A 24406-nucleotide genomic window follows, 5' to 3' on the forward strand; every position below is an offset into this window, starting at 1 on the left:
CAGTAGTGTAAATTTTAAAAAAAATAATTTTTGACTGTGAAACATCAGTCTCCTAGTGTAATCTAATTGCAGTTGCCTGCCTGCCAGCATGTGGCTCACAGCGTATACTGTGCCCACTTGATCAGTGCCACCACTCATATCTGGTGTAACAGTAGCGTAAATTTAAAAAAAAAACACTTTTTTGACTGTGAAACATCAGTCTGCTTGTGTAATCTAATTGCAGTTGCCTGCCTGCCAGCGTGTGTGCCAGGCCCACTTGCCCAGTGCCAACACTCATATCTGGTGTAAAAGTAGTGTAAATTTAAAAAAATAAAACTTTTTTGACTGTCAAACATCAGTCTGCTAGTGTAATCTAATTGCAGTTGCTTGCCTGCCAGTGTGTGTGCCAGGCTCACAGCGTATACTGTGCCCACTTGCCCAGTGCCACCACTCATATCTGGTGTAACAGTAGTGTAAATTTAAAAAAAAAAACTTTTTTGACTGTGAAACATTAGTCTGCTTGTGTAATCTAATTGCAGTTGCCTGCCTGCCAGCGTGTGTGCCAGGCCCACTTGCCCAGTGCCACCACTCATATCTGGTGTAACAATAGTGTAAATTAAAAAAAAATAAACATTTTTGACTGTGAAACATCAGTCTGCTAGTGTAATCTAATTGCAGTTGCCTGCCTGCCAGCATGTGTGCCAGGCACACAGCGTATACTGTGCCCACTTGCCCAGTGCCACCACTTATATCTGGTGTAACAGTAGTGTAAATTTAAAAAAAAAAACCTTTTTTGACTGTGAAACATCAGTCTGCTTGTGTAATCTAATTGCAGTTGCCTGTCTGCCAGCGTGTGTGCCAGGCCCACTTGCCCAGTGCCACCACTCATATCTGGTGTAACAGTAGTGTAAATTAAAAAAAAATAAACATTTTTGACTGTGAAACATCAGTCTGCTAGTGTAATCTAATTGCAGTTGCCTGCCTGCCAGCATGTGTGCCAGGCACACAGCGTATACTGTGCCCACTTGCCCAGTTCCACCACTCATATCTGGTGTAACAGTAGTGTAAATTTAAAAAAAAAACTTTTTTGACTGTGAAACATCAGTCTGCTAGTGTATCTAATTGCAGTTGCCTGTCTGCCAGCGTGTGTGCCAGGCCCACTTGCCCAGTGCCACCACTCATATCTGGTGTAACAGTAGTGTAAATTTAAAAAAAAAATTTTTTGACTGTGAAACATCAGTCTTCTAGTGTAATCTAATTGCAGTTGCCTGCCTGCCAGCGTGTGTGCCAGGCTCACAGCGTATACTGTGCCCACTTGCCCAGTGCCACCACTCATATCTGGTGTAACAGTAGTGTAAATTTAAAAAAAAAACTTTTTGGACTGTGAAACATCAGTCTGCTAGTGTAATCTAATTGCAGTTGCCTGTCTGCCAGCGTGTGTGCCAGGCCCACTTGCCCAGTGCCACCACTCATATCTGGTGTAACAGTAGTGTAAATTTAAAAAAAAAAACTTTTTTGACTGTGAAACATCAGTCTGCTTGTGTAATCTAATTGCAGTTGCCTGCCTGCCAGCATGTGTGCCAGGCCCACTTGCCCAGTGCCACCACTTATATCTGGTGTAACAGTAGTGTAAATTAAAAAAAATAAACATTTTTGACTTTGAAACATCAGTCTGCTAGTGTAATCTAATTGCAGTTGCCTGCCTGCCAGCATGTGTGCCAGGCACACAGCGTATACTGTGCCCACTTGCCCAGTGCCACCACTCATATCTGGTGTAACAGTAGTGTAAATTTAAAAAAAAAACTTTTTTGACTGTGAAACATCAGTCTGCTTGTGTAATCTAATTGCAGTTGCCTGCCAGCGTGTGTGCCAGGCCCACTTGCCCAGTGCCACCACTCATATCTGGTGTAACAGTAGTGTAAATTAAAAAAAAAATAAACATTTTTGACTGTGAAACATCAGTCTGCTAGTGTAATCTAATTGCAGTTGCCTGCCTGCCAGCATGTGTGCCAGGCACACAGCGTATACTGTGCCCACTTGCCCAGTGCCACCACTCATATCTGGTGTAACAGTAGTGTAAATTTAAAAAAAAAAAAAACTTTTTTGACTGTGAAACATCAGTCTGCTTGTGTAATCTAATTGCAGTTGCCTGCCTGCCAGCATGTGTGCCAGGCCCACTTGCCCAGTGCCACCACTTATATCTGGTGTAACAGTAGTGTAAATTAAAAAAAATAAACATTTTTGACTTTGAAACATCAGTCTGCTAGTGTAATCTAATTGCAGTTGCCTGCCTGCCAGCATGTGTGCCAGGCACACAGCGTATACTGTGCCCACTTGCCCAGTGCCACCACTCATATCTGGTGTAACAGTAGTGTAAATTTAAAAAAAAAACTTTTTTGACTGTGAAACATCAGTCTGCTTGTGTAATCTAATTGCAGTTGCCTGCCAGCGTGTGTGCCAGGCCCACTTGCCCAGTGCCACCACTCATATCTGGTGTAACAGTAGTGTAAATTAAAAAAAAAATAAACATTTTTGACTGTGAAACATCAGTCTGCTAGTGTAATCTAATTGCAGTTGCCTGCCTGCCAGCATGTGTGCCAGGCACACAGCGTATACTGTGCCCACTTGCCCAGTGCCACCACTCATATCTGGTGTAACAGTAGTGTAAATTTAAAAAAAAAAAAACTTTTTTGACTGTGAAACATCAGTCTGCTTGTGTAATCTAATTGCAGTTGCCTGTCTGCCAGCATGTGTGCCAGGCCCACTTGCCCAGTGCCACCACTCATATCTGGTGTAACAGTAGTGTAAATTAAAAAAAAAAAACTTTTTTGACTGTGAAACATCAGTCTTCTAGTGTAATCTAATTGCAGTTGCCTGCCTGCCAGCGTGTGTGCCAGGCTCACAGCGTATACTGTGCCCACTTGCCCAGTGCCACCGCTCATATCTGGTGTAACAGTAGTGTAAATTTAAAAAAAAAACTTTTTGGACTGTGAAACATCAGTCTGCTAGTGTAATCTAATTGCAGTTGCCTGTCTGCCAGCGTGTGTGCCAGGCCCACTTGCCCAGTGCCACCACTCATATCTGGTGTAACAGTAGTGCAAATTTAAAAAAAAAAACTTTTTTGACTGTGAAACATCAGTCTGCTTGTGTAATCTAATTGCAGTTGCCTGCCTGCCAGCATGTGTGCCAGGCCCACTTGCCCAGTGCCACCACTTATATCTGGTGTAACAGTAGTGTAAATTAAAAAAAATAAACATTTTTGACTTTGAAACATCAGTCTGCTTGTGTAATCTAATTGCAGTTGCCTGTCTGCCAGCGTGTGTGCCAGGCCCACTTGCCCAGTGCCACCACTCATATCTGGTGTAACAGTAGTGTAAATTTAAAAAAAAAAACTTTTTTGACTGTGAAACATCAGTCTGCTTCTGTAATCTAATTGCAGTTGCCTGCCTGATAAACTGATCAGAATAGCACTACTTAACACACCACTCATATCTGGTGGCACAGTAGATTGCACACGGTGCTCTGACAAAATGCAGAAGGACATTTGGCAGACGGACATTTGGCAGACGGACATTTGGCAGACAGACATTTGGCCGACAGACAGAAAGCTAAAGAATTTTCCGATTTCGGCCGAGGGCAGATACGTTGTGTTCTGTTCTAATCAGAGCCTCGAGCGCTGCAACTGCCTCTGGGAACCTTACCATGGGTCCCAAACCGCACGTCTTGTAATTCTCTGTCTGGGAAATTATCTATCTATCAAATCTATCTATTTATCTATCAAATCTATCTATTGTATCTATCAAATGTATCTATTGCATCTATTGATCCATCTATCTAATCTATGTATCTATCTATTTATCTATCAAATCTATCTATCTCGTGGCCGGACTGTTATCTGACATCCACTTGTGTTTCGGCCATGCCATATACATATCCATGCCATATACACGTCCCCTGATAGGGGACGGAACAGGGATTAAACTGATCAGAATAGTACTACTTAACACACCACTCATATCTGGTGGCACAGTAGATTGCACGCGCAGTGCCTCAAATTTGAAGTAGGAGGACCGACCAAGCATCTTTTTCCATCTCCCGGTTCCTAAAATCCATGCCATATACACGTCCCCTGATAGGGGACGTAACAGGGATTAAACTGATCAGAATAGTACTACTTGACACACCACTCATATCTGGTGGCACAGTAGATTGCACGCCCAGTGCCCCAAATTTGAAGTAGGAGGACCGACCAAGCATCTTTTTCCATCTAAAAAACGTGAGCAAAGCACTAGGCTTCAAGATAGAGTTAGTGCGCCGTTAGGCTAAAAGTAAACAAACACCAAATAAAATTTGGACAATTTTAATAAGAACAGATTGGTACAATATAAAAAACTATTAAAGGGATGTCTCCCTGCAATTACAAATAAATTTAAAATACAATAAAATCTGATATACTCGCTATGTATAACAAGGGCTGGATCCTCAAACATAAATATTGTGCAAATGGGTGTCATATAATAGCATATAATACCAATGGGATTCAAATCAATTCCAAGAGTAACCCTCTAAAAAAGATAACACATTAAAAATATATAGCACAGAAAAAAGTATGTAGCCGTATGTGACAAAATAAAATCTTAAAAAGTTCAAGCTTGTATTGCGAGGAATTCAGATGTCAGGCTGCAATGCAGTTAGCCGTGAAAAGTTCAAACAGATATGTGTGATGACAGCTCAGATTAGCTTGCTGTAAATGAGTTCCACATTAAATTAGTAATGCTACTTTACCATAAATCCAGGGGGTGCTATCAGGGTGTGTGTTTCTTCGGTCAAAGCTTGGACCGCAAATGCGACCACCGCCGCTCCTGGGGATAGTACTGTACAGACCTCTGCACGTGTGAGTCGGCGTCTGACGTCACAACTTCCCCGTATGTTCTTCCCAGTCCGATACTCTGACAGCGTAGAGGCAGACAGCTGATCGCTGTGTCTATATGTCAGCTTTGTTGGTTTGTAAGACCCGCCAGCTTTAGGTATATTCTTTGTTCCGATGGAGAGGTGGGGTACAGATTCTTCCTCACCCTCTAGTGTATAGCAATGAAATTAACCCGTGTTAAAAATACAAATAGGACTAAGCAATGTTGTCCTTCATTCAAAGTCACAGTGTTACAAGTGCAAGCGACGCATTTCGCCCTCCCTTGGGCTTTATCAAGATGCATGTGACAGGTAACTTAGAGTCTTTTAAATGGTCCATTCACATGTAATTGGTTTGTGAGTTTAATTGATTAGGTAACACCCTCCAAGCTGTTAAGGTGGTATACACTCCCTTTCATCCTCATAATCTTCCTCCTGGGTATCTTTCTTCAAAAAAATATATACATATATATCTCTGGAACATATGTCACATACGGTTGTGATGTCACATACAGTTAAAAACCATGCTATTCATATTATTCATATTATTGGGCAATAATGTTACCTATAATGAATGGTCATTTATAGATGTAACCTTAAGTACACAGATTTCCTAATACTTATGACGTTAGAACCAGTTAGACAAATATTACATTACTATCCAAATCAAGGTGATAGATATATATAGGGTCATTTACCCACATTTATTAGAACATTAAAATAATTAAAAAATATGCTAATTAAAATTATGTTCAACTCTAAAAGGCAAGGTTGGATATTATATGACAATATAAGCTCTTAAGATTTTACATAGATAATACGGTAATCCATGCATACATAACTGCTAGAGTGGTGATTTGATTAATTAGGTGATATATTGATATCTAACTCTGAATTCTATAAAAGTGCATACATATTGCCAAAAGTGCACAAATGTCTCATAAATCCACCAGGGAGGCCGATTATATCAGGGATTAATTCAATCTCTGCCAATCTATCTCAATATATAGACCGGTTTTTACAACCCTATGTAGTTAGACTGAAATCACATTTAAAAGATTCAACCCAATTACTGAATATTTTAAACTCTATCAAATGGGAAGAAGGAATGATAATCGCTACATGCGATGTATCATCATTATACACTGTAATCAATCACCAACAGGGAATAGCAGCAGTCAAAACATATCTAGATAAAGACATCAATATGGAAGCCAAACAAAGTGAATTCCTAATAAAAAGTATCCAATACATATTAGAACACATTTTTTTCTCTTTCAACAATCATTTTTATAGACAAGTAGAATGAACAGCCATGGGCACGAGGTTCGCACCGAGTTATGCGAATCTTTTTATGGGGGTCTGGGAAGAAGAATTCTTCAATAATGACCCTCTCAGTGCGAACCTCGTGCTCTATAAGCGCTACATAGATGATTTGTTACTCATATGGAAGGGCCCCGAAAATGAACTGATTAAGCTCTTTGACAGAATGAACTCCAATAACTATGGTCTTAAATTTGTATGTAATCATAGTCAAATTAAAGTTAACTTCCTGGACTTGGAAATTATGGTTATTGAAGACAAAATAGAAACTAAGACTTACTTCAAGCCAGTCAACTGCAATAATTTAATACATGCAGAGAGCTGCCACTTAAAAGCGTGGAAAGATAACATCCCGTATGGACAGACCTTACGCATAAAAAGAAACTGTTCAAGGATAGAGGACTATGAGAATCAAGTTATCATCCTAGCTGAAAAAATCGAGGATAGGGGATATGAGAAATCAAAAATTGTTAATGCAATTATAAAAGCACGCCTAACGAATAGAAGTGATCTCCTTGAATATAAAACCAAAAAAAGAGAGGATAGTGATTTAATTAATGTTCCCTTTATTACGGATTACAATGCAGATCACAATCTCATCAAAAAAATAATAAAGAAACACTGGCCCCTCCTAAAGGAAGATAATATAATTGGGAATAGGCTTGCAGATAAACCAACTTTCATTTTTAGAAGAGCAAATAATTTCAAAATGATACTAGCTCCCAGCGAACTTAAAAGGAAGAATAAGAATTCAACACAAAAAGATTTGGAAGGTAAAACACCAATAGGTTTCTTTCCCTGCTACACGTATAAGGCCTGTAAACACAGTTCTAAATTAAAGGCCCTAAGAATAAATAGTTTAGAGATTAATTTTCAGATTAAGGAGTTAATTAGGTGTACCCACAAAAATATTATTTATGCACTAAAATGTTCGTGTAATCTTTTTTACTTAGGTGAAACAACCAGATCTCTCAAAGATAGGATTAGGGAGCACCTATTATTCATAGAAAAGGGTAGGGACGACACATCACTGTATACGCACTTTAAAGAAAAACACTATGGTGACACGAAAGCACTTAATTATTGGGGGATTAAAAAAGTTAAGGGACATTGGAGAGGAGGCAATAATGAAAAAGCACTTTTAATACAAGAAGCAGAATTAATTTACAAGTATGACACTTTATTCCCAAAAGGTCTCAACTCAGAGTTGGACCTTTCGCCCTTTTTATTTGAATAGAACTTTTCACATAGCACTTTATATATGTATGCACTTTTATAGAATTCAGAGTTAGATATCAATATATCACCTAATTAATCAAATCACCACTCTAGCAGTTATGTATGCATGGATTACCGTATTATCTATGTAGAATCTTAAGAGCTTATATTGTCATATAATATCCAACCTTGCCTTTTAGAGTTGAACATAATTTTAATTAGCATATTTTTTAATTCTTTGAATGTTCTAATAAATGTGGGTAAATTACCCTATATATATCTATCACCTTGATTTGGATAGTAATGTAATATGTGTCTAACAGGTTCTAACGTCATAAGTATTAGGAAATCTGTGTACTTAAGGTTACATCTATAAATGACGATTCATTATAGGTAACATTATTGCCCAATAATATGAATAATATGAATAGCATGGTTTTTAACTGTATGTGACATCACAAGAAACACACACCCTGGTAGCACCCCCTGGATTTATGGTAAAGTAGCATTACTAATTTAATGTGGAACTCGTTTACAGCAAGCTAATCTGAGCTGTCATCTCACATATCTGTTTGAACTTTTCGGCTAACTGCATTGCAGCCTGACATCTGAATTCCTCGCAATACAAGCTTGAACATTTTAACATTTTATTTTGTCACATACGGTTACATACTTTTTTCTGTGCTATATATTTTTAATGTGTTATCTTTTTTAGAGGGTTACTCTTGGAATTGTTTTGAATCCCATTGGTATTATATGCTATTATATGACACCCATTTGCACAATATTTATGTTTTAGGATCCAGCCCTTGTTATACATAGCGAGTAGATCAGATTTTATTGTATTTTAAATTTATTTGTAATTGCAGGGAGACGTCCCTTTAATAGTTTTTTATATTGTACCAATCTGTTTTTATTAAAATTGCCCACATTTTATTTGTGTTTGTTTACTTTTAGCCTAACGGCGCACTAACTCTATCTTGAAGCCTAGTACTTTGCTCACGTTTTTTAACTAGTATTTGATACATTACAGGGATTGTATCTTTAGAGCAGTGTTTAGTATTACTTTCCTATAGCGCACACTAATCCCTTCCAATTACATTATCTTTTTCCATTTCCCGGTTCCTAAAATCCATGCCATATACACGTCCCCTGATAGGGGACGTAACAGGGATTAAACTGATCAGAATAGTACTACTTAACACACCACTCATATCTGGTGGCACAGTAGATTGCACGCTCAGTGCCCCAAATTTGAAGTAGGAGGACCGACCAAGGATCTTTTTCCATCTCCCGGTTCCTAAAATCCATGCCATATACACGTCCCCTGATAGGGGACGTAACAGGGATTAAACTGATCAGAATAGTACTACTTAACACACCACTCATATCTGGTGGCACAGTAGATTACACGCGGTGCTCTGACAAAATGCAGAAGGACATTTGGCAGACGGACATTTGGCAGACGGACATTTGGCCGACAGACAGAAAGTTAAAGAATGTTCCGATTTCGGCCGAGGGCAGATACGTTCCAGAGTACTCTGTTCTAATCAGAGCCTCGGGCACCGCAACTGCCTCTGGGAACCTTACCATGGGTCCCAGCCGGCACGTCTTGTAATTCTCTGTCTGGGAAATTATTTATCTATCAAATCTATCTATCTATTTATCTATCTATCGTATCTATCAAATGTATCTATTGCATCTATTGATCTATCTATCTAATCTATGTATCTATCTATCTATCTATCTATCTATCTATCTATCAAATCGATCTATCTCGTGGCCAGACTGTTATTTGACAGCCACTTGTGTTTCGGCCATGACATATACATATCCATGCCATATACACGTCCCCTGATAGGGTACGGAACAGGTATTAAACTGATCAGAATAGTACTACTTAACACACCACTCATATCTGGTGGCACAGTAGATTGCACGTGCAGTGCCCCAAATTTGAAGTAGGAGGAGTGCTCTGTTCTAATCAGAGCCTCGAGCGCTGCAACTGCCTCTGGGAACCTTACCATGGGTCCCAGACTGCACGTCTTCTAATTCTCTGTCTGGAAAATTATCTATCTATCAAATCTATCTATTTATCTATCAAATCTATCTATCTATCTATCTATCTATCTATCTATTGTATCTATCAAATGTATCTATTGCATCTATTGATCTATCTATCTAATCTATGTATCTATCTATTTATCTATCAAATCTATCTATCTCGTGGCCGGACTGTTATCTGACAGCCACTTGTGTTTCGGGCATGCCATATACATATCAATGCCATATACACGTCCCCTGATAGGGGACGGAACAGGGATTAAACTGATCAGAATAGTACTACTTAACACACCACTCATATCTGGTGGCACAGTAGATTGCACACGCAGTGCCCCAAATTTGAAGTAGGAGGACCGACCAAGCATCTTTTTCCATCTCCCGGTTCCTAAAATCCATGCCATATACACGTCCCCTGATAGGGGACGTAACAGGGATTAAAATGATAGGAATAGTACTACTTAACACACCTTATAATAACGCAGAGAGAGGCACCGCAGAGAGAGGAGTCTGAAGAAGAGGAGTCAGAGGAGGAAGGTGGCTTTGAGGAGGTGGAAGACCAAACACAGCAGGCGTCCCAGGGGGCTTGTTGTCACCTTTCGGGGACCCTTGGTGTTGTACGTGGCTGGGTGGAGGAAGAGACCTTCAATGACATCAGTGAGGACAAGGAACGGGACTTGGCTAGCTTGGTATCCAACCTTGTGCAAATGGGGAGTTTGCGGTTGTGCAAATTGACTGTTTGCGGTTGTTTGCGGAGCATTAAAGGGACAGTCTAGGCCAAAATAAACTTTCATGATTCAGATAGAGCATGTAATTTTAAACAATTTTCCAATTTACTTTTATCACCAATTTTGCTTTGTTCTCTTGGTATTCTTAGTTGAAAGCTTAACCTAGGAGGTTCATATGCTAATTTCTTAGACCTTGAAGCCCACCTCTTTCAGATTGCATTTTAACAGTTTTTCACCACTAGAGGGTGTTAGTTCACGTATTTCATATAGATAACACTGTGGTCGTGCACGAGAAGTTATCTGGGAGCAGGCACTGATTGGCTAGACTGCAAGTCTGTCAAAAGAACTGAAAAAAGGGGCAGTTTGCAGAGGCTTAGATACAAGATAATCACAGAGGTTAAAAGTATATTATTATAAATGTGTTAGTTATGCAAAACTGGGAAATGGGTAATAAATGGATTATCTATCTTTTAAAACAATAAAAATTCTGGTGTAGACTGTCCCTTTAAACGGGGAGTTTGGTCTGTCACTGTGAAGCGGGCGTAACCCTTACACTACCTGATCGATACAACATCATACCTGATGTTTTAAAGCACGTTATTCCAAACAATTTAGGAATGTTAGGTGATTTATGCCCTTAATGGCTTAAAAACAGACTCTGCATCAACTATGTAATTTTCCGTGGGAGTTTTACCATGGATCCCCCTCCGGCATGCCACAGTCCAGGTGTTAGTCCCCTTGAAGCAACTTTTCCATCACTATTGTGGCCAGAAAGAGTCCCTGTGGGTTTTAAAATTCGCCTGCCTATTGAAGTCAATGGCGGTTCGCCCGGTTCGCCCGTTCGCGAACAGTTGTGGAAGTTTGCGTCCGCCGTTCGCGAATGCAAAATTTTAGGTTTGCGACATCACTAATTAGGGAACACCTAAACTACATAACAAAAGGAAAATTAGAGATGAGGTTGTATGACCACTTTAAAAGAGTTCACAACAATAGTACGGATAATATAACATGCTGGGCAGTTAAAAAAGTTAAAAAGAACTGGCGGGGGGGAGACTATGATAGATTAATCCTAAGGAAGGAGGAGGAGCTTATCCATGAACTAGGAACATTGTATTCATCAGGTCTTAACTCCGAATTTGATTTAACCCCTTTTATCCTAGACTAAAATCTGTTAAATACGCTAATTGGTTAGATATAAAAGTGTGCAAATTTTGTGTGTTATTGTTTTTTTAAGTATACCATTCACTTTTAATGTATAGACTATTAAATCATTGATATACATTACAATACTCATTACAACACAGAGTATGTAGCAAGACCATTGACAAAATAATACAATGAATATAGCACAATTTTTCTAATATGTATATGTAGCTATTAAAGTATAATATGTAAACACAAAGGCCTAGATTTGGAGTTTGGCGGTAGCCGTGAAAATCAGCGTTAGAGGCTCCTAACGCTGGTTTTAGGCTACCGCCGGTATTTGGAGTCATTCAAAAAAGGGTCTAACGCTCACTTTTCAGCCACGACTTTTCCATACCGCAGATCCCCTTACGTCAATTGCGTATCCTATCTTTTCAATGGGATCTTTCTAACTCCGGTATTTAGAGTCGTGTCTGAAGTGAGCGTTAGAAATCTAACGACAAAACTCCAGCCGCAGAAAAAAGTCAGTAGTTAAGAGCTTTCTGGGCTAACGCCGGTTCATAAAGCTCTTAACTACTGTACTCTAAAGTACACTAACACCCATAAACTACCTATGTACCCCTAAACCGAGGCCCCCCCACATCGCCGACACTCGATTACATTTTTTTAACCCCTAACACCGCCAACCCCTATATTATATTTATTAACCCCTAACCTGCCCCCCACAACGTCGCAGCCAGCTACCTACAATAATTAACCCCTAATCTGCCGACCGCAAAGAGCCGCCACCTACATTATAGCTATGTACCCCTAATCTGCTGCCCCTAACACTGCCGACCCCTATATTATATTTATTAACCCCTAATCTGCCCCCCACAACGTCGCCTCCACCTGCCTACACTTATTAACCCCTAATCTGCCGAGCGGACCGCACCGCTACTATAATAAAGTTATTAACCCCTAATCCGCCTCACTAACCCTATAATAAATAGTATTAACCCCTAATCTGCCCTCCCTAACATCGCCGACACCTAACTTCAATTATTAACCCCTAATCTGCCGACTGGAGCTCACCGCTATTCTAATAAATGTATTAACCCCTAAAGCTAAGTCTAACCCTAACACTAACACCCCCCTAAATTAAATATAATTTTAATCTAACGAAATTAATTAACTCTCATTAAATAAATTATTCCTATTTAAAGCTAAATACTTACCTGTAAAATAAATCCTAATATAGCTACAATATAAATTATATTTATATTATAGCTATTTTAGGATTAATATTTATTTTACAGGTAACTTTGTATTTATTTTAACCAGGTACAATAGCTATTATATAGTTAAGAACTATTTAATAGCTAAAATAGTTAAAATAATTACAAAAATACCTGTAAAATAAATCCTAACCTAAGTTACAATTAAACCTAACACTACACTATCAATAAATTAATTAAATAAAATACCTATAATTATCTACAATTAAACCTAACACTACACTATCAATAAATAAATTAAATACAATTCCTACAAATAAATACAATGAAATAAACTAACTAAAGTACAAAAAATAAAAAAGAACTAAGTTACAAAAAATAAAAAAATATTTACAAACATTAGAAACATATTACAACAATTTTAAACTAATTACTCCTACTCTAAGCCCCCTAATAAAATAACAAAGCCCCCCAAAATAAAAAAATGCCCTACCCTATTCTAAATTACTAAAGTTCAAAGCTCTTTTACCTTACCAGCCCTGAACAGGGCCCTTTGCGGGGCATGCCCCAAGAAGTTCAGCTCTTTTGCCTGTAAAAAAAAACATACAATACCCCCCCAACATTACAACCCACCACCCACATACCCCTAATCTAACCCAAACCCCCTTAAATAAACCTAACACTAAGCCCCTGAAGATCTCCCTACCTTGAGTCGTCTTCACCCAGCCGAGCCAAATTCTTCATCCAAGCGGAGCAAGAAGAGGTCCTCCATCCGGTAGAAGTCTTCATCCAAGCGGGGCAGAAGAGGTCTTCCATCTGATTGAAGTCTTCATCCAAGAGGCATCTTCTATCGTCATCCATCCGGAGCGGAGCGGCAGCATCCTGAAGACCTCCGACGCGGAACATCCATCCTGGCCGACGACTGAACGACGAATGACGGTTCCTTTAAATGACGTCATCCAAGATGGCGTCCCTCGAATTCTGATTGGCTGATAGGATTCTATCAGCCAATCGGAATTAAGGTAGGAATATTCTGATTGGCTGATGGAATCAGCCAATCAGAATCAAGTTCAATCCGATTGGCTGATAGAATGCAAACTCAATCTGATTGGCTGATTGGATCAGCCAATCGGATTGAAGACACGTCCAAACCACTGCCCGCAAAGTACAAGGGACGCGACGGCGTCTGAAGAAAAAAGTTACAGCTGAGGGTGAGTCATAAGAACACCAGAAGATAGAAGATGCCGCCTGGATGAAGACTTCTGCCGGTCTGGATGTCCTCTTCTGGCCAGATCAGATGAAGAGACTTCTGCCCCCTCTGGACATCCACTTGTTCCCGGCTGGGTGAAGACGGCTCAAGGTAGGGTGATCTTCAAGGGGTTAGTGTTAGGTTTTTTAAGGGAGGATTGGGTGGGTTTTAGAGTAGGGTTGGGTGTGTGGGTGGTGGGGTTTAATGTTGGGGGGGTATTGTATTTTTTTTTACAGGTAAAAGAGCTGATTACTTTGGGGCAATGCCCTGCAAAAGGCCCTTTTAAGGGCTATTTTTAATTTAGTGTAGGGTAGGGAATTTTATTATTTTGGGGGGCTTTTTTATTTTATTAGGGGGATTAGATTAGGTGTAATTAGTTTAAAAAAAATGTATTCTTTTTTTATTTTCTGTAATTTAGTGGGGGTTTTTTGTACTTTAGTTTATTTAATTAATTGTATTTAATTGTAGTTAATTTAATGATAGTGTAGTGTTAGGTGTAATTGTAATTTAGGTTAGGATTTATTTTACAGGTAAATTTGTACTTATTTTAACTAGGAAGTTATTAAATAGTTAATAACTATTTAATAACTATTCTACCTAGTTAAAATAAATACAAAGTTGCCTGTAAAATAAAAATAAACCCTAAGCTAGCTACAATGTAAGTATTAGTTATATTGTAGCTAGCTTAGGGTTTATTTTCTAGGTAAGTATTTAGTTTTAAATAAGAATAATTTATTTAATTGTAGTAAATTTATTTAGATGTATTTAAATTATATTTAAGTTAGGGGGGTTAGATTTAGGTTTAGGGGTTAATAAATGTAATATAGTAGTGGCGACGTGGGCGGCAGATTAGGGGTTAATAAATGTAGGTAGGTGTCGGCGATGTTAGGGACGGCAGATTAGGGGTTAATAAAATGTAACTAGTGTTTGCGAGGCGGGAGTGCGGCGGTTTAGGGGTTAATATGTTTATTACAGTGGCGGCGATGTCCGGTCGGCAGTTTAGGGGTTAAATAATTTTATTATAGTGTTTGCAATGTGGGGGGGGGGCTCGGTTTAGGGGTTAATAGGTAGTTTATGGGTGTTAGTGTACTTTTTAGCACTTTAGTTAAGAGCTTTATGTTCCGGCGTTAGCCCATAAAACTCTTAACTACTGACTTTTAAATGCGGTAGGAGTCTTGCCAGGAGAGGGTGTACCACTCACTTTTTCCAGCGATCGTAATACCGGCGTTATGAAAATCCCATTAAAAAGATAGGATACGCAATTGACGTAAGGGGATTTGCGGTATGCTAAAATCGTGGAAAAAAAGTGAGCGGTACACCTGTACCTGCCTGACTCATAATACCAGCGGGCGTTAAAAAGTAGCGTTGGGACCTCTCAACGCTGCTTTTTAAGGCTAACGCAAGACTCGTAATCTAGGCGAATATTTTTATTTGGAATTTTGGAGAAATGTTTTCAGTAGTTTATAGAATGAAACAAAAATGTTAATTAATTATACTTGTACCCATACATATAAATAGTAAACACAGAGAAATTGATTATTTTGTAGCTGTCTCTTATTCTTTTTCCAGAGCTAGATAGATAGATAGATAGATAAATAGATAGATAGATAAATTGAATACTGCATTACAAAGTTCTGCATACAAATTATTTAGCTGTTAGTCTTCTGTGCTGTCAACAATTAGGGACAGATGTAAATGAGCTTCTGCTTTTGCAAAACCTAATTTTTGTGTTCCCGAGAAAGCTGAGGCAGACACATCTATATTGAGCTTAGGCCTTTGAAAGTGATAGTAGAATTTGCTATGTGTGTACCTGATGAGTCATTCAGCTGTGAGGTGGCATGGCTATAAGTCTTCCACGTTTGGTCCTGGTCTTACCTCCTTAGAATTTTAGAATTGAGATGGTCATGGACAATCTGATTTTTGTATGAACGTGCCCAACAGAATCTGTACTTGCTACAAGACAAAGAGGGGACCTATTTGTGTGAGAGGACTTTGTGTTGGTTTCAGGTAGGAGAAGTATGATGGGATTAACATCCATCGTCTTCTGTGCTGTAGACAGTTTTTGGCAGATGTAAATGAGCTTTTGCTCTGACCTACACAATCAATGTGTGGAATATTGCAGGGTCTTTTTTTTATGGAAGAAATTATATATTTATTTATTTTTTATTTATTTTTATTTAGATAATTCAAACAGTACACTGACATGCAAACAAGATATAACACTAGTTAAAGCACTGGGAACATTTTTACATAACGTGTCATCTATCTGTTCAACAAGTCCTTGTTTTTTTTTCCATATCTAGGATGCAATGAAAGAGGTTCCATCAGGATCAGATGACAAGGATAAGAAGATATTTTCAACGCCGAAAAAGGCATTCAGTATAGATATTATACATGTATGCTTAGATATTCAAATAAATATACATATGAATTGTGCTGTACCTTAATGTTCTAAATCAATATAATTAAATGTCAATAAACAAATTATTCTCAATGATTTTAATCCTATTGTATGCATGTTCTTTCTAATAGGGTATGTGATTAGTGATGTCGCGAACAGTTCGCCGGAGAACAGTTCCCGGCGATCTTAGCTTGTTCGCGTTCGCCACGGCGGGCGAACATATGCAATGTTCGATCCGCCCCCTATTCATCATCATTGAGTAAACTTTGACCCTGTATCTCAAAGTCTGCAGACACATTTCAGCCAATCAGCAGCAGACACTTCCTTCCAGACCCTCCCAGCTCCTGGGCAGCAGCCATTTTAGATTCATTATGATCCTGCATTCTTAGTGAGAGGAGTGATAGTGCTGCTGCTGGTGATTGTATAGGGAAATTGATAGCTAGGCTAGTGTATTCAGTGTCCACTACAGTCCTGAAGGACTCATCTTATCTCTGCTGTAAGGACAGCACCCCAAAAATCCCTTTTTAGGGCTAGAACTTCAGTCGTTTTTTTTTTTTTTTTTGTAATCGAATTGCATTTGCCTGCCTGTCAGCCTGTGTGTGAGGCTCACAGCATATAGTGTGCCTACTTACTCACTGCCACCACTCATATCTGGTGTAACATTAGTGTAAATTAAAAAAAAAAAAAAACTTTTACATCAGTTTGCTAGTGTAATCTAATTTCAGTTGCCAGCAGGCCTGTGTGCCAGGCCCACAGCATATACTGTGATTAATTGCTCTGTGCCACCACTCATATCTGGTGTAACATTAGTGTAAATTTTTTTTAAAAAAAAACTTTTACATCAGTCTGCTAGTGTAATCTAATTTCAGTTGCCAGGCCGGCCTGCCACTGCCAGCCTCAGTGCCACCACTCATATCTGGTGAAACATTAGTGTAAATTTTTTTTTAAAAAAAAACTTTTACATCAGTCTGCTAGTGTTATTTAATTTTAGTTGCCAGGCCAGCCTGCCACTAGTGCCAGCCTGTGTGTCAGGCTCACAGCATATACTGTGCCTACTTCCATCCTCAGTGCCACCACTCATATCTGTTGTAACATTAGTGTAAATTTCTTTTAAATGTTTTTTTACATCAGTCTGCTAGTGTTATTTAATTTTAGTTGCCAGGCCAGCCTGCCACTAGTGCCGCCAGCCTGTGTGTCAGCCTCACAGCATATACTGTGCCTACTTCCATCCTCAGTGCCACCACTCATATCTGTTGTGACATTAGTGTAATTTTTTAAAAAAAAACCCTTTACATCAGTCTGCTAGTGTTATTTAATTTTAGTTGCCAGGCCAGCCTGCCACTAGTGCCAGCCTGTGTGTCAGGTTCCCAGCATATACTGTGCCTTCTTCCATCCTCAATGCCACCACTCATATCTGTTGTAACATTAGTGTAACTTTTTTTTAAAAAAAACTTTTACATCAGTCTGCTAGTGTTATTTAATTTTAGTTGCCAGGCCAGCCTGCCACTAGTGCCAGCCTGTGTGTCAGCCTCACAGCATAAACTGTGCCTACTTCCATCCTCAGTGCCACCACTCATATCTGTTGTGACATTAGTGTAAATTTTTTAAAAAAAACTTTTACATCAGCCTGCTAGTGTTATTTAATTTTAGTTGCCAGGCCAGCCTGCCACTAGTGCCAGCCTGTGTGTCAGGCTCACAGCATATACTGTGCCTACTTCCATCCTCAGTGCTTCCACTCATATCTGTTGTAACATTAGTGTAAAATAAAAAAAAAAAACTTTTACATCAGTCTGCTAGTGTTATTTAATTTTAGTTGCCAGGCCAGCCTGCCACTAGTGCCAGCCTGTGTGTCAGGCTCACAGCATATACTGTGCCTACTTCCATCCTCAGTGCCACCACTCATATCTTTTCTAACATTAGTGTAAATTTATTTAAAAAAAAAAAACTTTTACATCAGTCTGCTTGTGTTATTTAATTTTAGTTGCCAGGCCAGCCTGCCACTAGTGCCGCCAGCCTGTGTGTCAGCCTCACAGCATATACTGTGCCTACTTCCATCCTCAGTGCCACCACTCATATCTGTTGTAACATTAGTGTAACTTTAAAAAAAAAAAACTTTTACATCAGTCTGCTAGTGTTATTTAATTTTAGTTGCCAGGCCAGCCTGCCGCTAGTGCCAGCCTGTGTGTCAGGCTCGCAGCATATACTGTGCCTACTTCCATCCTCAGTGCCACCACTCATATCTGTTGTAACATTAGTGTAATTTTTTTTAAAACAAAATTTTACATCAGTCTGCTAGTGTTATTTAATTTTAGTTGCCAGGCCAGCCTGCCACTAGTGCCACCAGCCTGTGTGTCAGCCTCACAGCATATAATGTGCCTACTTCCATCCTCAGTGCCACCACTCATATCTTTTGTGACATTAGTGTAAATGTTTTAAAAAAAAACTTTTACATCAGTCTGCTAGTGCTATTTAATTTAAGTTGCCAGGTCAGCCTGCCACTAGTGCCAGCCTGTGTGTCAGGCTCACAGCATATACTGTGCCTTCTTCCATCCTCAGTGCCACCACTCATATCTGTTGTAACATTAGTGTAAAAAAAAATTTAAAAAACTTTTACATCAGTCTGCTAGTGTTATTTAATTTTAGTTGCCAGGCCAGCCTGCCACTAGTGCCAGCCTGTGTGTCAGGCTCACAGCATATACTGTGCCTACTTCCTCAGTGCCACCACTCATATCTGTTGTAACATTAGTGTAAATTTTTTTAAAAAAAACTTTTACATCATTCTGCTAGTGTTATTTAATTGCAGTTGCCTGCCTGCCTGCCAGCGTGTGTGCCAGGCCCACTTGCCAGGCCCACTTGCCAACTAGTGCCACCAATCATATTTGTTATAACAGTAGTGTAAATATTTAAAAAAAAAACTTTTTTGACTGTGAAACATCAGCCTGCTAGTGTAATCTAATAGCAGTTGCCTGCCTGCCAGCGTCTATCTATTTATCTATCAAATCTATCTATCGTATCTATCAAATGTATATTGCGTCTATTGATCTATCTATCTAATCTATGTATCTATGTATCTATCAAATCTATCTATCTCGTGGTTGTGCAAATGGACTGTTTGCGGTTGTTTGCGGTGCGTTAAACGGGGAGTTTGGTCTGTCTGTCACTGTGAAGCAGGCATAACCCTTACACTACCTGATCGATACAACATCATACCTGATGTTTTAAAGCACGTTATTCCAAACAATTTAGGAATGTTAGGTGATTTATGCCCTTTATGACTTAAAACCAGACTCTGCATCAACTATGTAATTTTCCGTGGGAGTTTTGCCGTGGATCCCCCTCCGGCATGCCACAGTCCAGGTGTTAGTCCCCTTGAAACCACTTTTCCATCACTATTGTGGCCAGAAAGAATCCCTGTTGGTTTTAAAGTTCGCCTGCCTATTGAAGTCTATGGCGGTTTGCCCGGTTCGCCGGTTCGTGAACAGTTGCGGAAGTTCGAGTCCGCCTTTTGCGAACCAAAATTTTTAGGTTCGCGACATCACTATATGTGATGTGTTTTGGAGGAAAGGAAAAGTAACAGAGGGGTAGGTGTATCATTGTCTCTCTCTTTTCTCCCTCAAACTCTCTGGGGTGCTTGTTTCCACATTTCTAGCATTGTTTCATGGACCTCAATCATGTCAGATTTTAAATAGTGGTATCTCTCCATCTGTAGGATAAAAATTTACCGGAATTGACCATTCCTCTACGGTGGGGATTTTCATGGTTTTCCAGTTTCTGGGGATTAGGACTTTGAAACTATTGAGCATTAGGATCAGTAAATCCTTTTTTGCCCTGTCTTTTAATGTGGGAAGGCCTGTGAATAAGAGTATTTCTGGACTGTTATGGATGAGCGACTTGACCACAGTGCTCATTCTGTCTATAACTTCTTCCAGCAATTTATGTTTTCCCGGGCAGCACCACCATATATATAGCATAGTGCCTTTTTCCCCACATCCCCTCCAACATTTACCCATTGTCTTGGGATAAATCTTTTGTAATCTATGGGGTGTTAAATACCAACGGGTCAAAAATTTGAGGTTAGTTTCCAATATCCTAGAAGATATGGAAGAGGCCTTAGTTATTTTAAAGATCCCGACCAATCTTGTGGTGTTATGTCTGTGCCAAATTCCTCATTCCATGCTTTAGTGTAACTCGATAGTGAATCTGTGTCTAGTGTTAATAAAATCTTATAGATTAATGATATTGAGTGTGACGGTGGGTGCTGTATTAGGCATAATCCTTCAAATGCGGTTGGCTGTCAAGTTAGTTGGTGTTTGTCTGGGTGGGTTTTGTAAAAGTGTTTTAATTGTGCGTATGTAAACCAGTTAGACAAAAGACTTGGTTCTGAGTTTGTGATTTCTTCGTACATTTTTAATTTGTTGCCATGTACGAGATGATGAAATAAGGTTTTCACGAAATGCTTTGGGCTGCTAAAGCTCATAGTGATATGAGGTATGGGAATCGCAGGATTTTGTTTAAAAGGGGTCAGTGGGGATACTTTAGTTGAGATTTTGCTAGCTCTGTTAATCACTGAGTCCCAAGCCACAAACTATTCCCTCAATATAGGGTATTCAGCAATTTGTGTTAGTCTCTGTTTCACAAGAATCCACGCTAATGTGCTTAGATTATCCCTGTTACTTATGTCTCTGTCAATCTGAATCGATTGTTTGTTTTCTCTGTTTGTGCTCCAATCTAGGAGTCTTTGGAGGAGAATTGCAAGTCTATATTTGGATATGTCAGGTACCCCCAGGCCACCTTGTTCTTTTGAAAGATATGTTTTTTTGTGTATACGCAGTCTAATGTCTTTCCATATGTAGTTGCTTAAGTGGTTTTGTAAGTTGTGGATATAAGAGTCTGGAGGATGTACAAAATTCTCGGGAGGATGTTCATTTTGACTACACCTATTCTACCCAGCCAGGATATAGTTTTATTTTTCCAATGTGATAAATCCCTGATGATTGATTGTTTTAATGTATTGTAATTAGATTCAAATAGTATGTGCAGATCAGGAGAGATATATATTCCCAGGTATTTCAGTTTTGTGTTTTGTACTCAAAGGGGGTTACCTTGAATGAAAGAGTTATGCTGCATTGATACATTTAGTATTTCTGATTTCTTTAAATTGAGATGGAAATTTGATAATCTGCCATATTCTGCAATTACCTCTAGTGCTCTGAGGAGCGAGATGTGTAGGTTTGTGAGTGTCAATAGGACATAGTCCGCATTCATGGCTAGCTTATATTCGGTATCTCCTAACTTGATCCCAGTTATGTGTTTATCTTTTCTGATTTTGTGAGCTAGTGCATGACAAACAGGATGGGTGACAAAGGGCACCCTTGCCTTGTGCCATTTGATATGTGAAATTTGTCTGATAACAACCTGTTTACCTTGACCCTCGCTGATGGGGCGCTGTATAATGTGAAGATTAAATTAATACATTTTTTGCTGAAGTTCATATGTGATAGTGTAGTACGTAAAAAAGGCCAACTCCCTCTATCGAAGGCTTTTCAGTGTCTGTAGAGATGAGTGCAGCTGGTGTCTGCATATGGTGTGCATGAGTCAAAAGTTGGAGAATTTTAAGGGTGTTGTCCCATGCCCCCCTTCCCCGGATGATTCCCACCTGGCCCAAATGTATGAAGGATGGTAAGAATTTATTAATTCTGTTAGCCAAAACTTTCGCAAAGATTGTAATATCTGTTTACAATAAAGATATTGGCCGAAAGTTTTCAGGTCAATCTGGTTCTTTTCCCAGCTTTGGTAGCACGGAAATATGGGCTTCTAGCATACTAGGTGGGAAACCTCCCACATCCAGTAATGTGTTAAACATTTGAGAAAGATGTGGCAAGAGTTGGGTCTTAAAAACTTTATAGTACTTTATGCTAAAGCCATTGGGTCCTGGACTCTTACCGCTCGGCATATTTTTAATTGCTGTGGTTATTTCATCAGAGGATATTGGTGATTCGAGGAAATCAAGATTCTCCTCGGTCAGTCTAGGCATGTTAATGTCTGAGAAGTATTCTCTTAAATGTTCTGTTATTATAGTATGTTCCTGACCTTTGTGCAGGGGGGATGTATTATGTTTGATGTTGTATAGGGAGACTTAATAGGATTTTAAAGTCTTTGCTATCGCTTTACTATCTTTTATCTTATGCCCCTGAGGGTCTATAAGTTCTAGGACATGTGTTTAGAGTTTATTACGTTTCAAGGCCCTGGCCAAAAAGGCACCAGGTTTGTCACCATGTTCATAGTATTGTTGTTTCAAGTGTAATGTTTTTGCTTGGGTAGGAGTGCGTTCAGCGCCTCTCAGGCCTGTGCTAGTGCGGTAGCAATGTCAATTGAGGAGGGTTCTTTTTTGTGTTGTTTTTCCCAGTATGAGACTTGTAATAAATTTAAGAGCTGTCTGTGCTGTTTTTTCTGTTTGGTTTTTAGCTGCATGAGTTCACCTCTCATAACACATTTATGTGCTTCCCATATAGTGGAGGGGGTATGGAACTCTAATGTATTGTTGTCAAAAAAATCCCTAAGGGCCCTTTCCAAGCTTATGTGATTAAGGCTGTCATTTAATATTTGTTCGTCCAGCCTCCAGATAAATGGTGTCAGAGGTGTATTTGGCCATTTAAATTTACATAATACTGGGGAATGGTCTGACCAGGTCTGTGGGAGAATGTCCGACCCTTCTATCAGTGTTAGCCCCAGAGAGTCTGTTAATAGGAGGTCAATCCTAGAGTAAGAGCTGTGTGGGTGGGAATAAAAAGTATAGTCTCTCTCTGTAGGGTGGTTGAGTCTCCAAATATCATATAGGTGTAGTTGATTTTGCTGTGCGTGTATTGATTTTAATGTTTTTTAGAGTGTGATGACTGTCTATTTGAAGTGTCTATTGTGGGGTCTAAAGGTATGTTAAAATCTCCTCCCAGAAACATTACTCCTTTTGAGTGTTTTAGCAAATTCTATGTCACCTTCTTTAGTGTTACATTGATTTTAGTTAGGTAGATATATATTGGCTAAGGTTACCGACCTTCCAAATAGAAGGCCAATCACTATTATGTATTGTCCTTCTTTGTCCTTTTCTACATGCATGGCCTGGAACTGGAGAGTGTGTTTAATATGCCTACTCTGCATGTTTTGGAGGGGCCGGATGATATGTATGTTGTTGGATACTTGTGGCTAAGCACCATTGGTTCCCTACCTTTTTTGAAATGAGTTTCCTGCAGATATATAATATCTCCATTTTGTCTGTATAGGTCTCCAAAGGCTGGGCTGTTTAACCCTTTGGCATTGATTGTAATGATTTGTAAGAGTCTCGATATTTGTGTATGTTTTGAGGAGATTGCCACTCTAAAGCGAGGTCTGAGAAAGAAGATATCTAAGCGCCTATAAGAAAATAGTTGATTTTAGCTTGAGATGGAATTTGTGTTGCCGTCTGAGTTGGAAGAAGGGGGTTGGGGAAAGGGTGAGGGGGAGGAGGAAGATGTTAGTCTAGGTACAATAAAGTATAGGTCTCCAAAGGCCATTGACCTTATTCTGGGCTGTTTAACCCTTTGGCATTGATTGTAATGATTTGTAAGAGTCTCGATATTTGTGTATGTTTTGAGGAGATTGCCACTCTAAAGCGAGGTCTGAGAAAGAAGATATCTAAGCGCCTATAAGAAAATAGTTGATTTTAGCTTGAGATGGAATTTGTGTTGCCGTCTGAGTTGGAAGAAGGGGTTTGGGGAAAGGGTGAGGGGGAGGAGGAAGATGTTAGTCTAGGTACAATAAAGTAAATTGTGGTATGTCTCAAAAAAATAAATAAATATTGTTTTGCAGGGTCTTTTTTATCTTATTATATTTTAGTATGGTGGAGAAACTTCCGCCTCTTTTGGGAAGGGAACATTTTAGAACTATGTTCTTAATTTGCTGCTTTGTTTAGTTTCAAGTGATTAAGTACCTCTCATTTCTAAATAATTTGGGATAAAAATGCTAATCCTAATGGTTCATGTAAACCTAAAAGAGACAACTGCCTTAAGTCCATGATTTTTAGATATGTAAACTTTTTTGACATGTCATGTTGACTTTTAAATAGAGTTCTACAGCCTGTGTTAAGAATATAAAACTTTTTTTCCGTGGGGCGGAGCAAGCTCAGACACATTACTTCAGCTCCACT

The sequence above is a fragment of the Bombina bombina genome, chromosome 1 (genome assembly GCF_027579735.1).
Source record: "Bombina bombina isolate aBomBom1 chromosome 1, aBomBom1.pri, whole genome shotgun sequence".
Classification (NCBI taxonomy): Eukaryota; Metazoa; Chordata; class Amphibia; order Anura; family Bombinatoridae; genus Bombina; species Bombina bombina.